Genomic DNA, 16,282 nt, shown 5'->3' on the forward strand with positions numbered 1-16,282 from the left:
ACCATCCTCAAAAGAGGCACGGATCACTAGGAAACAACAACAACATATGGCATCAAACTAAACAATCCCAGGACTTAGTGAAATCACTAAGTCCCTGAAAACAGAATTACCGGGTGCCTCACTTTGCAAGCATGCACAAGTCACCACACACACCCTAAAAATACATGGGTTGCACCTCTGGATAGATGACAAAACCCTTAACAAAACATATGAAGAACTCACGGGCATAGCATGCACACAATAATCATGGCAAAAATGACAAAAGTGCTAAACGGAGTAACAGATCTGACAATTAACTCAAGTAGTCCACTTCTAACAGCATTTCGGGCATCAAGATGAGCTCAAATGAAAATGATGCAATGGAATGAAATGATGTACTCTCTGAGATGAACATTTTGATATGCTATATTCCCAAATCGGAGTTACGGATGCAAAGTTACGGAGCCGCGAACAGGAGCACTTGCACTGAAATAGCCGGGACTTAGCAAAAAAAACAACCTCTGGATCTGGATCTAGGGTTCGCACGGAAACCGAGGCGCGGCGCTGCACTGTAGCTGTTCGAGGACCGCCGGAAGAGAACGAAGCGCCGGAATGCAAAACGGACAACGGGGAAAATGCTCGAATGCATGAGATGAACACGTATGCAAAGCAATGCACATGATGACATGATATGAGATGCATGATAACGACAACAACACATGGAGACGAAGACCCGAACCCGAGGAAATAAATATAACTTAACGCCGGAAACGGCAAGAGTTGGAGTACAAATTGGAAAGTTATATCCGGGGTGTTACAGTGGGGGCGCCCCCCACTTGGCTTGGGGGGGAAGCCACCCCTTGGCCGCCCCCCCTTGGAGATTCATCTCCTAGGACCGGAGCCCCCCCCCCCAAGGCCCCTATATAAAGAGGGGGGAGGGAGGGAAGCCGCACCCCTTGCTCTTGGCGCCTCCCTCTCCCTCCGTAACAACTCTCCTCCCCGCTTGTTCTTGGCGAAGCCCTGCCGGGATCCTGCTGCGTCCACCACCACGCCGTTGTGCTACTGGATCTTCATCAACCTCTCCTTCCCCCTTGCTGGATCAAGTTGGAGGAGAAGTCTTCCCGACCGTACGTGTGTTGAACGCGGAGGTGTCGTCCGTTCGGCACTAGGTCATCGGTGATTTGGATCACGTCGAGTACGACTCCATCAACCCCGTTCTCTTGAACGCTTTCGCGCGCGATCTACAAGGGTATGTAGATGCACTCCTTTTCCCCTCGTTGCTAGATGACTGCATAGATTGATCTTGGTGATGCGTAGAAAATTTTAAAATTCTGCTACGTTCCCCAACAGTGGCATCATGAGCTAGGTCTATGCGTAGTTTCTATGCACGAGTAGAACACAAAGCAGTTGTGGGCGTCGATATTGTCAATTGTCTTGCCGTTACTAGTCTTATCTTGATTCAGCGGCATTGTGGGATGAAGCGGTCCGGACCGACCTTACACGTACGCTTACGTGAGACTGGTTCCACCGACTGACACGCACTAGTTGCATAAGGTGGCTGTCGGGTGTCTGTCTCTCCCACTTTAGTCGGATCGCATTCGATGAACAGGGTCCTTATGAAGGGTAAATAGAAATTGGCAATTCACGTTGTGGTTTTGGCATAGGTAAGAAACGTTCTTACTACAAACCTATAGCAGCCACGTAAAAACTTGCAACAACAATTAGAGGACATCTAACTTGTTTTTGGAGCAAGTGTTTTGTGATGTGAATATGGCCAAAGGATGTGATGAATGATATATGTGATGTATGAGATGATCATGTTCTTGTAATAGGAATCACGACTTGCATGTCGATGAGTATGACAACCGGCAGGAGCCATAGGAGTTGTCTTAATTTATTTGTGACTTGCGTGTCAACATATAACGTCATGTAATTACTTTACTTTATTGCTAAACCGTTAGCCATAGTAGTAGAAGTAATAGATGACGAGACAACTTCAAGAAGACACGATGATGGAGATCATGGTGTCATGCCGGTGACAACGATGATCATGGAGCCCCGAAGATGGAGATCAAAAGGAGCAAATGATATTGGCCATATCATGTCACTATTTGATTGCATGTGATGTTTATCATGTTTTACATCTTATTTGCTTAGAACGACGGTAGCTTAAATAAGATGATCCCTCGTAATAATTTCAAGAAAGTGTTCCCCCTAACTGTGCACCGTTGCGAAGGTTCGTTGTTTTGAAGCACCACGTGATGATCGGGTGTGATAGATTCTAACGTTCGAATACAACAGGTGTAAGCCAGATTTACACACGCAATACACTTAGGTTGACTTGACGAGCCTAGCATGTACAGACATGGCCTCGTAACATGGAAGACCAAAGGTCGAGCATGATTCGTACAGAAGATACGATCAACATGAAGATGTTCACCGATGTTGGCTAGTCCGTCTCATGTGATGATCGGACACGGCCTAGTTAACTCGGATCATGTTTCACTTAGATGACTGGAGGGATGTCTATCTGAGTGGGAGTTCATTGAGTAATTTGATTAGATGAACTTAATTATCATGAACTTAGTCTAAAATCTTTACAATATGTCTTGTAGATCAAATGGCCCATGTTGTCCTCAACTTCAACGCGTTCCAAGAGAAAACCAAGCTGAAAGATGATGGCAGCAACTATACGGACTGGGTCCGGAACCTGAGGATCATCCTCATAGCTGCCAAGAAAGATTATGTCCTAGAAGCACCGCTAGGTGACGCACCCATCCCAGAGAACCAAGATGTTATGAACGCTTGGCAGTCACGTGCTGATGATTACTCCCTCGTTCAGTGCGGCATGCTTTACAGCTTAGAACCGGGGCTCCAAAAGCGTTTTGAGAGACACGGAACATATGAGATGTTCAAAGAGCTGAAAATGGTTTTCCAAGCTCATGCCCGGGTCGAGAGATATGAAGTCTCCGACAAGTTCTTCAGTTGTAAGATGGAGGAAAATAGTTCTGTCAGTGAGCACATACTCAAAATGTCTGGGTTGGATAACCGCTTGACTCAGCTGGGAGTTAATCTCCCAGATGACGCGGTCATTGAAAGAATCCTTCAGTCGCTTCCACCGAGCTACAAGAGCTTTGGGATGAACTTCAATATGCAGGGGATGGAAAAGACCATTCCTGAGGTATATTCAATGCTGAAATCAACAGAGGTGGAAATCAAAACGGAACATCAAGTGTTCACTACAGGAATCAGCTACTTTGCCATCTGCCACGGCAGACGGCAAAGGCATGGATGGCTGACGGCAAAGGTCTTTGCCGTCTACCGCGGACGGCAAAAGGGGACGGCAAAGTAAGGTTCGGCAAAGAGCTACTTTGCCATCTGCTACGGGCGGCTGACGGCAAAGGGGCCTTTGCCATTAGCAGCGGACGGCAAAGAGTGCAGACGGCAATAAATGCGTTGTTACTCCATTAGGTGGTTAATGGAAGGCCTTTGCAGTCCGCCGCTGATGGCAAACTTCGGAAGGCCTTTGTCGTCCGCTGAATGATGTCAGCCGACGTCACTACACGGCAGGCCTTTGTCGTCCTCCATTGTAGGCAAAGTTTTTACTCTTTGCCGTCCGCCGCCGATGGCAAAGCCTTTGCCGTCAGCCACTGTAGGCAAACTGACCAAATTGGTCAGTCTCCCAGGAAGCACAGTTGCCTGCCACGTGGCCTCTTTGCCGTCGGCTACTGATGGCAAAGAGCCCTTTGCCGTCGGTGCCAGACGGCAAAGAGCCTGCATATTGTCTCATTTTTTCTGTTTTTTTTAATCCAACAATTTTCACAGCAAAAATATATGACATATGTAGATATATTTAACAGCAAACATATCACATATCCAGCACATAATTCCATATACATATTACATAGAAAAGTTTCATCGACATAGCAAGTTCCATCCATACACATTGTTCCATATACATATTACATAGCAACGTTTCATCAACATAGCAAGTTCTATCATAGCAAGCTAGATACAAATGCAAAGTTTTAGCAAAGAAAAAGCAAGCACTCCATCATAGCAAGCTAGCTTCCATGAAGTGAGTGAAATCTGCAGAATGTTAAATAAGAAAGTTAGAAATAGGTGAATAGAACAAGAAGAAGACTAGAACAAGAAGTATATGTCATTTATGAGCTAACTTAGGTGAAATGGATCATATATGAGCTAAATAAGTTGAAATGGATTGTTTATGAGCTAACTTAGTTGAAATGGATCATTTATGAGCTAACTTAGTTGAAATGGGTCGTTTATGAGCTAACTAAGGTGAAATGGATCGTTTTTGAGCTAACTAAGGTGAAATGGATCATTTTTTAGCAAACTTAGGAGAAATGGATCATTTATGAGCCAACTTAGTTGAAATGGGTCGTTTATGAGCTAACTAAGGTGAAATGCCACATTTTTGAGCTAACTAAGGTGAAATGGATCATTTTTGAGCTAACTTAGGTGAAATGGATCATTTAAGAGCTAAATTAGGTGAAATGGATAGTTCTTAGCTTACTTAGGTGAAATGGATCCTTTAGGAGCTACTCTAGGTAAATTAGGTCATTTTAGAGCTAACTTGGATAAACTAGATCATTTATAAGCTAACCTAGGCAAGATGGGTCATTTTGGAGCTAACCTAGGTGAAATGGGTCATTTTGGAGCTAACCTAGGTGAAATGGGTCATTTTAAAGCTAGCGTAGGTAAAATGGAACATTTCGGAGGTAATCTACGTAAAATGGGTCATTTTAGAGCTAACTTGGATAAATTGGGTCACTTATAAGCTAACTAAGGTAAAATGAGTCATTTTAGAGCTAACTTAGGTAAATGGATCGTTTATGAGCTAACTAAGTTAATTATGCAATTTTTGACATAAGTAAGCTAAGTACATATCGTTTTAGAGCTAACTTAGGTAAAATGGATGGTTTATGAGGTCAGTAAGCTTATTAAGTCATTTTGGAGGAAAAGAAGCTAACTCTAGGTCATTATGGTAAGCATATTGGAGGTAATAAAGCTAAGTCTAGGTCTTTATGCATTTGTTAAGCAAAACACTAGAGAAACTTACCGTGATCATGGAGGTGTAGGAGCGGGCTGGCTCGCGCCGGTAGCTGGAGAAGGATCGTGCGATGCGTTTCTGGAGTTAAGCTGCACCAAAGATCATTTCCAATGTCTCGTTAGCATTATGACACTCAAATGTTAAGACTAGCAAGTAATGTCCATTCAAATTAAACTCACCGTGCTCCCAGGAGCAATCACTGGCATCGGCAGAGCGGTCTGACCGGACTTCTCGCACACAGACTGCACATTTGGTTTTCAGAGTCATACTAGTTAGTAATGAGACTGAAATGTTAAGACTAGCAAGTAATCTGCAGAAGAAACTTACCACAAGGAGCTCGTACATGGCCCTTGCCTGCATGTCATTCCGTGGCCTCTCCTCCTCCAACATCTTTGTCGTCCTCTCCTCCAACTCCCGCTGCCTCTCCGCCGCCTCCACCAGAAGTTTCTCCGTTCTATCTCTCTCACTCTGTATAGCAGCCTGCAACACCACTCACATGACCATTTGTAATCATTGATGGAAGCGCACACAATGTAATGGAGAAAGATAGCTGAGTACGTATAACTAACCTTGAAGGCGAGTTGGACTGGCCGTTCATGAGGCCTTATCTCAGGAGCGGAGCTCGACTGGCGCGCCTTGATCTCCGGGAGAGTGCTAGGACAACGGATAAGTCCATCTCCCATGGCTATGGAGCCATGGGACCTCCCGCCACCAGATATCATCAGCAGCTCTGTATCAATGGGACCCTGGCTCGGGTTAAAGTCCTCCCCTTTCCTCGCCTTCCCCTAATCTCTATATTGCACGAGCTTGTCGTGGGCGGAGATGTTGGTGAAGTTCTTTGGATCATCGAGGTCAGACGCAGAGAATGCCTTGACTTTCTTGTAAGGGCCAGTGTGGGCCATGGCATACAGGTCGTACACCTCTAGCACCTTATCCGCCTTATTGTAGCGTGCCTGAAAGAGAGAAACAAAGTAAATTAGTAATTAAAGGGCTAAAGCTAGCATGATGAATGAATTGCATGAATCATGAAGCAAACCACATACCCAATTCCGCCCGTACTGAAATAAGTTGGAGTTGCCTTGGTGGTGTGGCACACCTTCCATTTGGGCACATTTGTCCTTGGCCTCTTTGTGGGTGGCCAGCCATTCTTTTGAGCACCACGCATTGACCAACACCTCCCAACAATCCATCCGATCCGCACACCATCTCGGAGGGGCCTAAGTTAGCAAATAGAAACTTGAGCGCTACCGCTATTAATTACTAAATGAAGGAAGTAAGTACAAGCCCTTAAGAATTACCTTCATGTACTTCTCCCTACTCAAGAACTTATCGCGGCACTCCTGCTTGGGCTTCTTGATACCACGCCCGGCGTAGTAGTCTCGAACAGCCTGCACCCGAACCTCATGCCGTAAGTTCTGAAGTAGGCGCTTGCACTCCTTGTGGATAACATCTGCCGCCTCCTCCTCGTATCCCTCCTCACACCTGTAGAATGTCTGCAATCAAATGAGACAGTATTGATTAGTACAATTAATAACTAGCTAGTTGAAGATTTTTAATTGTGTAAAGGAGCAATTACCCAGAACTTTCTGATCACCACGTCTGCCCTCGTCTTGCACAAGACACCATTGATAATCTCACCCGGCGGGGCCGAGGCAGCCAAGTAGTGCTCCCAAGTCAATCCAACCTCTGCAAGCCGGCCCTCACCAGGCAACATGACAAACCCCGGGAAGTTTTGCAGAATCAGAACTCCTAGGACGGAGTTGGGCTGGCGGACACTTTCATGGTGGTCCCAACCCCTGCAGCATGACAAGGCCAACACATCAGTTATTTGAAGAAACGTGAATGCAGAAGGTACAAAAAGATTAAATGCACTTACCTCTCCCCATCAGGGAAAATCAACCACCTCTGCTCGCGGGTCGCCGGCACGGACGGGAGCCATGTTGCACCACACTGGTAGACGTTGCCCCCCTCCTCCCCCTCCTCATCAGTCGGCTCCCTGCCATCATCAGCATGGCCACTCGGCTCCCCGCCATCATCAGCATGGCTACTCGGCTCCTCAGGCTGACCCGACCAGTTACCCCATCCAGACGTGTGCTCCTCAGGGTCTCGTGGGCCCAAGTCTCATGGGCCGAAGGCCCATCGACCTGAGGCTCGTGGGCCGAAGACCCGTGGACCGGAGGCTCGTGGACCGGAGTCCGTGCAGCCTCCTCCTCAGACGAGTCCACCCTAGCAGTCACGTGCTCGGGTGAAACAGCTGGGGGCGGCAGCGAGGAAGGCGCCGTAAGAGTCACTCTACCTCCTCTCCCGCGACCACGTGCTCCACCTCCTCTCTTCTTCTTACCTCGTCCCCTGCTGGGCACCGCGGTCGACGAAGAAGGGCCCGGCGGTGTCGCCATAATGTCCAGCAACGCTCGGCGGAGAGGTGCGTGTGGAATGGAAGGCCTTGCACCACGCGCCGACGAAGAAGGGGCCTCGGCGCGCTCCCGACCAGCGCCCACCATCTTTCAACACCTGCCATGACAAAGAATAAATGAAATTAGTACAACATAAAAAAAGTACCGACATGAATAATAATATGTATATCACTTAAGTGTATCATCATCAAGTACAACATAAAAAAAATTGAGTACCTGACACTACTAATAATCTCGATCAGTAGCATCAATAAATGCATAATCATCATCATCACTATAATCAATGATGGGCTCATAGGGTTCATTGGCATCAACATGTGCAAGGCCACCTTGACGTAATCGGTCAAGCATTGACAGGTCATCCGCAGCAGTAACCTCTTCTTGTTCCGGCTCTTCTTGTTCCTCCTCTGGGGTGATGTCGGATTCATTGTCGCTGTCTACTTCAATGTTTTGGGGTGAAGTATAGCGGTTCTTGAAACGCTTTTTGGAAAGACATGTCTCTTGGAAGAATTCTCCTTCATATGTGTCTGGGTTAATGTGAGGTTCATAATCCTCTTCCTTTGGGGGAGAAAGTCTAGCACGTGGCGGCACTTCATAAACGACATCCCAACCTTTCAGATTTGGATTAGTTTGGCAGGCCCACGGTAGATAGAATACTTGGGTCACCTGTTGAGCCGTAATATAGACATCAGGAACATCTAAATGGGTGCTTTGGTTGATTTCAACTAGCCCTATATGTTCATGAGTCCTTCTAGTCTCCTTCGGCTGAAACCAATAACATTTGAAGACTACGACATTCTGTGGGTTTTCACCATAGAACAGAAGTTCATAAATTGCTTCAACTCTCCCATAATACTCGGTACCTCCTTTGCCGATAGCAGATACACAACAATTTGTAGACTTTCGGTCGGCCATAGATAGCTCTTTGCCATAGGTACGAAAGCGATACCCGTTGATGGCGTACTTGTCAAATGAACGGACCTTATAGTCAAAACCATTAGCGACTTGTCTCAATTCGGCGTCCATAGACTCTGAATTAGCCTACAAGTTTAATATGAAAGGATTGTTGCATTACACACAAATTAGTGAATGAAATGAAATTGTCTAATAGAAATTACCATTTGTTTGAACCAAGAGATGAAACCGGGATAGCCGCCTCCTTGCTTTGCGAGAAGCTCATACTCTTCGACGGAATCCTTTTGGATCTCCGCTCTATACGAGAATATGGTGACGTATCGACTGTATGACATATCCAGGAATAAGAGCAGTTCAAAGGAAATAGAAGTTGCGAAACAATGTACCGAGAACTTACTCGATGTACGGCCGCACTTCTATCAGGTTGTTGAAGATATACAACGAAATGGTCCGCCATTCTTTGTTATCCAAAGATACTCGATGTGAAACACTAGCTGGTGCGAGATTCCCTTTGAATAGGCTGAGGTTGGATCCACCCTTTTTAGGGTCGTCAGCATTGTACCGAGGCTTCGGATTACGCAAATGACGATTTTTGGCTTCGTAGTGCGCTGTTACGAAGTTTGCTGCCTCCTCTGTGATGAATGCCTCAGCCATCGATGCTTTAATTCTACTTTTATTTTTACATTTTTCTCGAAGCGTCTTCTGCATCCTCTCAGTTTGGTAGCACCAACGATTTTGCACGGGTCCCCCCAATCTTGCCTCGGTCGGGAGATGCAAAATCAAATGCTGCATTGGATTAAAGAAGCCCGGTTGAAAGATCTTCTCTAACTTGCAGATCAACTCCGGTGCCAACTCTTCCATTTCTTCTAGCACGCTAGGCGATAGTTCTTTCGCACAAAGAACACGGAAGAAATAGCTGAGTTCTGCCAGTACTAGCCATTCATCCTCAGGGATGAAGCCACGCAACATCACCGGCATTACCTGCTCAATCCATATGTGCCAATCATGACTCTTGAGACCAAATATCTTCAGTTTATCAAGATTCGCTCCCCTCTTTAGATTCGCTGCATACCCATCGGGGAACATCAACTGCTGTTGCACCCACAAGATAATTTCCCTCATAGCTGGCCTTCCAAGATTGAACCATGCCTTTGGCTTCGTCCAGTTCTGCTTTCCTTTCGGTTCTTTCATGTTTTGTAATGGCCTATCACATAGCGCCTCCAGATCGACTCTAGCCTTAGTATTATCCTTTGACTTCCCATCTATGCCGAACAATGTACCAAAAAGTGCCTCGGCGATATTCTTCTCAGTGTGCATCACGTTGATGTTGTGTGGGCAAAGGAGGTCTTTGAAGTAAGGCAGATCCCATAAGCATGTTTTGTGAGTCCACGCGTGCTTAGTATTATACCCCTTGAAATACCCTGGACGTTGTGGATCTGGCTCGAGAGCGTTTAACTGATCCAGGGTCTGTTGGCCTGTCAATGCAGGTGGTGCAGAGTTTTTGACAACTCTACCGCTGATGAAGTTCTTCTTGTCTTTCCTGAACTTATGGCGAGGATCCAGGAACTGTCTATGCATGTCGAAGCAAGAAAACTTGCGACCAGCCTGAAGCCAACGAAACTCAAGAGCTCCCTTGCATGTGGGGCACGGGAACCTTCCATGCACACACCAGCCAACGAATAGCGCATACGCCGGCAAGTCATGCGTAGAGTACATGTACCAGACACGCATTATGAAGTTCCGTTTGCTAAAGGCGTCATATGTCTTGAACCCATTATCCCAGGCTTCTTGCAATTCATCCCTAAGCGGCTGCATGTACACATTCATATTTTTCCCCGGATAGTTGGGCCCTGGAATTATCAACGTCAGGAAAATGTTCTTTCTTTGCATATCTGTCCGGGGGGAGATTGAGTGGAAAGACAAATATGGGCCAACAACTGTATTGGGCTGCCGTCATACCAAACACACTAAACCCATCCGTGCTGATGCCGACTCGAGGATGCCTCGGATCTGCCGCTTTGTCAGCATGTAATTCATCAAACTTTTTCCACGCAACACCATCCGATGTGTGTACCATCATCAGATTCCCATCTGCATCTAGTTCGGTTCTTTTGCCTGTTTTGTGCCATGTCATCTGTCTGGCCGTCTCTTCGACCATGAAAAGACGTTGAAGTCTTGGTACGATTGGCATATACGGAAGAACACTAACGGGGATTTTGGTCTGTGTCTTCTCACCCATACCGTTGTCTACCACAATATACCTGGAAGACTTGCAAATGGGACAATAGTTCAATTCCGCATAGTCAAGCCTAAATAAGGCACATCCTTTCTCACAGGCATGTATCTTCTCATAGGGCATCTTCAGTGCACGGAGGATTTTGTCCGACTGGTACGGGTTTGCAGGCATTACATGGCCTTTGGGTAGAAAGCGTCCAAATACTATCATAATTGCGTCATAGCATTCTCTGCCCAAGTTGAACTGAGCTTTCAGAGCCATTACTTGTGATATGGCATCCAACTGACAAAGCTCAGTGTTCTCGGGGAGCGGACGTTTTGAAGACTCCAACATTTCATTGAAGGCCTTTGCAGATTCCTCCATCTCCTCGTCCGGATCCCGAGCATCATCATAGTCTTGCACCATGTTTTCCATCCCGATACCATGCTCGTCGGTGCGACGACGATCCACCTCAGCTCGGTCACGTTGGGCAGACTCACCATGAAATGTCCACACCGTATAATCGGGCGTAAAACCACTCTTCTGCAGGTGTTTGCCCATTTCAGCCTCTGTCTTCTTTTCCCAATTGCCGCACCGGAAACAGGGGCACCAGGTTTTCTTCTGGCCATTTGCAAATGCGGCTTGCACAAACCCCTTGGTTTTTGTGAACCATTCAGCGCTCCATTTGTTCTGACCAGTGTGACCGGTATACATCCACGCATGGTCACTCATCTTGACTTTCAGAGCTACTGGACACACAACAATTATATATGTAATTCACCATGTATATATTCATCAATTGATCTACTTTGTCAATTTTATTACGTCCATGCAACCTACACTCTAATAGGTAATGATAGGTCCTAATCCCACCCATGTATGTGTAGAGTGGGTTCATTTTCCCATGCTATGCTTCGGATCCGACGCAAAATTTCGGCAGCACCTCCCCGCTGTTCTCCTGATACACGTCTCTGCAATAAACAAAGAGGATGTGTACCCGGAGAACAACAGGGGAGGCACTGGCGAAATTTATGCGTCGGATCCGGAGCAAAGCATATGGGAAAATGAACCCAATCTACACATACTCAGGCTGTCCATGGATAGCGTTGGACAATTCGAAAGAATCAAGGTTATAAATATGCAAATGCATGCATATTTATAACTATGACGCTTTCGAACGGGAGACACATATTAGTTACGCATACTGATGATTCAAGACACATATATAGCTAGCTATCAAGTTTCATCGGAATAGATCAAATAATTAATGGGGGAGGAGGACATGTCATTTGTGCTCACCCACGAATGAAGGGGCAGAGCTCGTCAAACGCACGGCGAGGTCGTCGAACACCAAACCTCGCAGCGATGAAACAACTGCACATTTAAAACTACCCGATCAACACAATTAGATATCATGTTTTTCATAACAAAATCAAAAAATATATGACCTAACTAATAATTCACAAATATATGACCCCGTCGGCCTCTGCAAGGCCAAAGAACACCATTTTGGGAGGTGTCGGGGGTCGGGTGTCGTGTCGGTGTCGGGGTGCCGTGTCGGGGTCAGGGTGCTGTTTCGGGGACGGGGGGTCGGGGTGTCGTGGCGGTGTCGGGGTAGTGTCGTGTCGGGGTCGGGGTGCTGTTTCGGGGTCGGGGTGTGGTGTCGGGGTGCTGTTTCGGGGTCGGGGTGTGGTGTCGGGTCAGGCTCGGGGTCGGGGTGTCGGGTCAGTGGGGTCGGGGTCAGGTTCTCGGGTCGGATGGATGTCGGTCTCGTGGTGCCTGGCGTCGGGGTCGGCAGGTCCGTGCGGCTGTCCGGTCGAGACATGAGGGTGCGGTGAGGCTGTCGGGTGTCGGGGTCGGGTCGGGGTCGGGGTCGGGGTCTCGGGGTCGGGGTCGTGTCGGGGTGCCGGGTCGGGTGGGGTACCTCGTGTCCGGTCGGGTCTGGTTTTTTCCCTTTTTTCCTTTTCTTCCTATTCCTCTTCTTCCTTTTTTTCCTTCTTCTTCTTCTTCTTCCTCCTTTCCTTTTTCCTCTTCTTCTCCTTCTCTCCTCTTTTTTCTTCTTATTCCTCTTCTTCTTTTTTCTTCTCCTCCTCTCTTCTTCTTCCTTTCCTTTTTCCTCTTCTTCTTCTCCTCCTCTCCTCTATTTCTCCTCTTCTTCTTTCCTAAAACTAAACTAAACCTAAACCTAAAACTAAAAAAATAGAAAAAAAGGAAAAAACTAAATCTAAACCTAAAACTAAACTAAAACTAAACCTATAAACCTAAAACAAATCCTAAAACTAAAACTAAATCTAAACTAAACATAAACCTAAAACTAAAAAAACAGAAAAAAGGAAAAAAAAGGAGGCAGAGCTCACCTGGGGTGGAGGAGGGGGGCGGCGCGGCCTAGGGCGGCGGCACCGTGCGGCAGTGGAGACGGGGCCGGGGCCGGCCTGGGCGGTGGGGGCGGCGGGGGCGACAGGGCGGGGGGCGGTGGGGCGCCGGCTGGCAGTGGCGATGGGGCGGGGGGGCGGTGGGGCGGCGCGCTGGGTGGTGGGGCGACGGGGCGGCGGCGAGTGCTGGGGGCGGCGGCGCGCGTGTGAAGAAGAGAAAGAGAGAGAGAGGGGGTGGGGTGGGGCGCGGCCGTTAACGTTAGTGGGGCCCCTCCCTCTTTGCCGTCCGCCCCCCTTTGTCGTCCGCTTATTTTCTCTTTGTCGTCTGCTAGCGGACGGCAAAGAGGGGGGCATTAGGTTTTTTTAAGCAGCTTGTCAGTGGGCCCCCCTCCCTCTTTGCCGTCTGCTAGCCGACGACAAAGATTCTTTGCCGTCCGCTAGCGAATGGCAAAGAACTGGCTGATGGCAAATTAGGTCTTTGCCATCAGCCAGTTCTTTGCCGTCTGCTTTTTGGTAGCTGATGGCAAAGAGCTTCTTTGCCGTCCGCTAGCTGACAGCAAAGAGCTGGCAGATGGCAAAGTACCTGATTCCAGTAGTGGTTGATGGTGAATAAAACCACTAAGTTCAAGAAAGGCAAGGGTAAGAATAACTTCAAGAAGGACAGCAAGGGAGTTGCCGCGCCCGGTAAGCAAGCTGCCGGGAAGAAGCCAAAGAATGGACCCAAGCCCGAGACTGAGTGTTTTTATTGCAAGAGAAGTGGTCACTGGAAGCGGAACTGCCCCAAATACTTAGCGGACAAGAAGGCCGGCAACACTAAAGGTATATGCGATATACATGTAATTGATGTGTACCTTACCAGTACTCATAGTAGCTCCTGGGTATTTGATACCGGTGCGGTTGCTCACATTTGTAACTTAAAGCAGGAGCTGCGGAATAAGCGGAGACTGGCGAAGGACTAGGTGACGATGCGCGTCGGGAATGGTTCCAAGGTCGATGTGATCGCCGTCGGCACGCTACCTCTACATTTACCTACGGGATTAGTTTTAAACCTCAATAATTGTTATTTAGTGCCAGCTTTGAGCATGAACATTGTATCAGGATCTCGTTTAATTCGAGATGGCTACTCATTTAAATCCGAGAATAATGGTTGTTCTATTTATATGAGAGATATGTTTTATGGTCATGCTCCATTGGTGAATGGTTTATTCTTAATGAATCTCGAGCGTAATGTTACACATATTCATAGTGTGAATACCAAAAGATGTAAGGTTGATAATGATAGTCCCACATACTTGTTGCACTGCTGCCTTGGTCACAAAGGTGTCAAACGCATGAAGAAGCTCCATGCAGATGGACTTTTGGAGTCTCTTGATCACTACTAGGAAAAGGGCTATAGATAGGATTGACACTAATGGCGCACTAGGGAGGCAGTGCGCCACTATTATATACTAATGGCGCACCAGTTGGTGATGCGCCATTAGTGTGGAAGACACTAATGGCGCACCAGAAAACAGGTGCGCCACTAGTGATAATTTTTTTTCATTTTTACATACATACTAATGGCGCATCCTACCGAAGTGTGCCATTACTAGTTCTAACTAGTAATGGCGCACCAGACAGGGAGTGGGCCAGTACTGAATTTTTTTTTATTCTTTTTTTTGCAAAACTACTAATGGCGCACCACCTCACAGTGCGCCATTACTAGTTTAAACTACTAATGGCGCACCCTGTAGAAGTGCGCCATTAGTATATATTTTGATATCATGAATTATTTTTAAATATCATGGGCACTTTTTGATATCATGAATATTTTTAAATTTCATGGGCACTTTTTCAATTCATGAATATTTTTTCAAATTTGATGATATTTTTTCATATTCAATATGATAAAATATTGAATATTCATGAGGACACTCGATCTCGATCCCCCTCCATCTCGATCTCGATTCCCCCTCCATCTCGATCTTGATCCCACCCGCGCCTCCTCTCCCCTCTTCATTTTTTAAAAAATAATAATAAAAAAGTGTAGACTACAATTGTTGTTAAACAACAATTATTACTGTTTTTATAAAAACATATTACTGTTTCATATTCATATTCATTTTCTAAAAAATTATTACATGCAACAAAAAAATTACTTATGGCGCACCTCCGGCTTGTACGCCATTGTTATATATAAAAAAAGATTACTAATGGCGCACCTCTGCCTGGTGCGCCATTGCTATGTAAAAAAAAGATTACTAATGGCGCACCTCTGCCCGGTGCGCCATTTCTATGTAAAAAAAGATTACTAATGGCGCACCAACCGCTGGTGCGCCATTAGTAAGATTCCCCCTAGCTAATTCCCTCCCTCTCGCCAGATCCCCTTCATCCCTCTCCCTCGCCCCCCTAGCTTATTCCCCCCGCTGCCCCGACTCACGCCGCCGCCGACGACCCCCAGCTCCCTCCCCCGCTCCACCGCCGCCGCCAACCCCGTGCACCCTCCCCCGGCTCGCTCCACCGCGGCCGCCGACACCCCGCACCCTCCCCCGCTTTTTGATAATATTTTCAAATAACAAATTTGATGATATTTTCAATTAAAAATAAAAAACAAATTTGATGATATTAAAAAAAACAAATTTGATGATATTTGATGATATATTTTGTTCTAGTCCTCATGAAAATAACAAATTTGATAAAAAAAACAAATTATTAGATGCAACAAGAAATAATGAAAAAAACAAGAAACTAATGGCGCACCGGAGGAGGGTGCGCCATTGCTATCAGAAAAAAAAAGTTACTAATGGCGCACCAGAGAATGGTGCGCCATTGCTAGGAGTGTTTTTATGGCGCACCCCTCGATGGTGCGCCATTACTAACATTCCCCCCTCTATAGCTGGATACCCGGCCCTTCGCCTGATACCTCCTTCCCTATCCCTCGCCAGATCCCCTTCCATCCCTCGCCACACCCGCTCCGGCTCCCCCGCGCCGCCGCCCCCGCTCCCCCGCGCCGCCGCCCCCGCACCCCCCGACCCGCAAAGCACGTGGCCGCCGGCCTCCCCACGACCAACCGAGGCGCCCAGGAGGACCGCCGTCGTCTTCCTCTTCGAATACGAGGACCCGGACGAGCTCGGACGCCCTCGAGCCACCCCTACGACGCCGCCGCCGACCCCGACCCCTCCGGCGACTGGCCACGCCCGCCCAGGTACCTCTCCTCCTTCCTCCCTCTCTACCCTTCCTCCCCATTCCCTCCCTCCCTAGTTCTTCTTGCTATATGGATCAGAACATATGGAGCATTACTATTGCTATATGGAGCATTACTATTGTTCTTCTC

Source organism: Triticum urartu, chromosome 1 (genome assembly GCF_003073215.2).
Source record: "Triticum urartu cultivar G1812 chromosome 1, Tu2.1, whole genome shotgun sequence".
NCBI classification, from domain to species: Eukaryota; Viridiplantae; Streptophyta; class Magnoliopsida; order Poales; family Poaceae; genus Triticum; species Triticum urartu.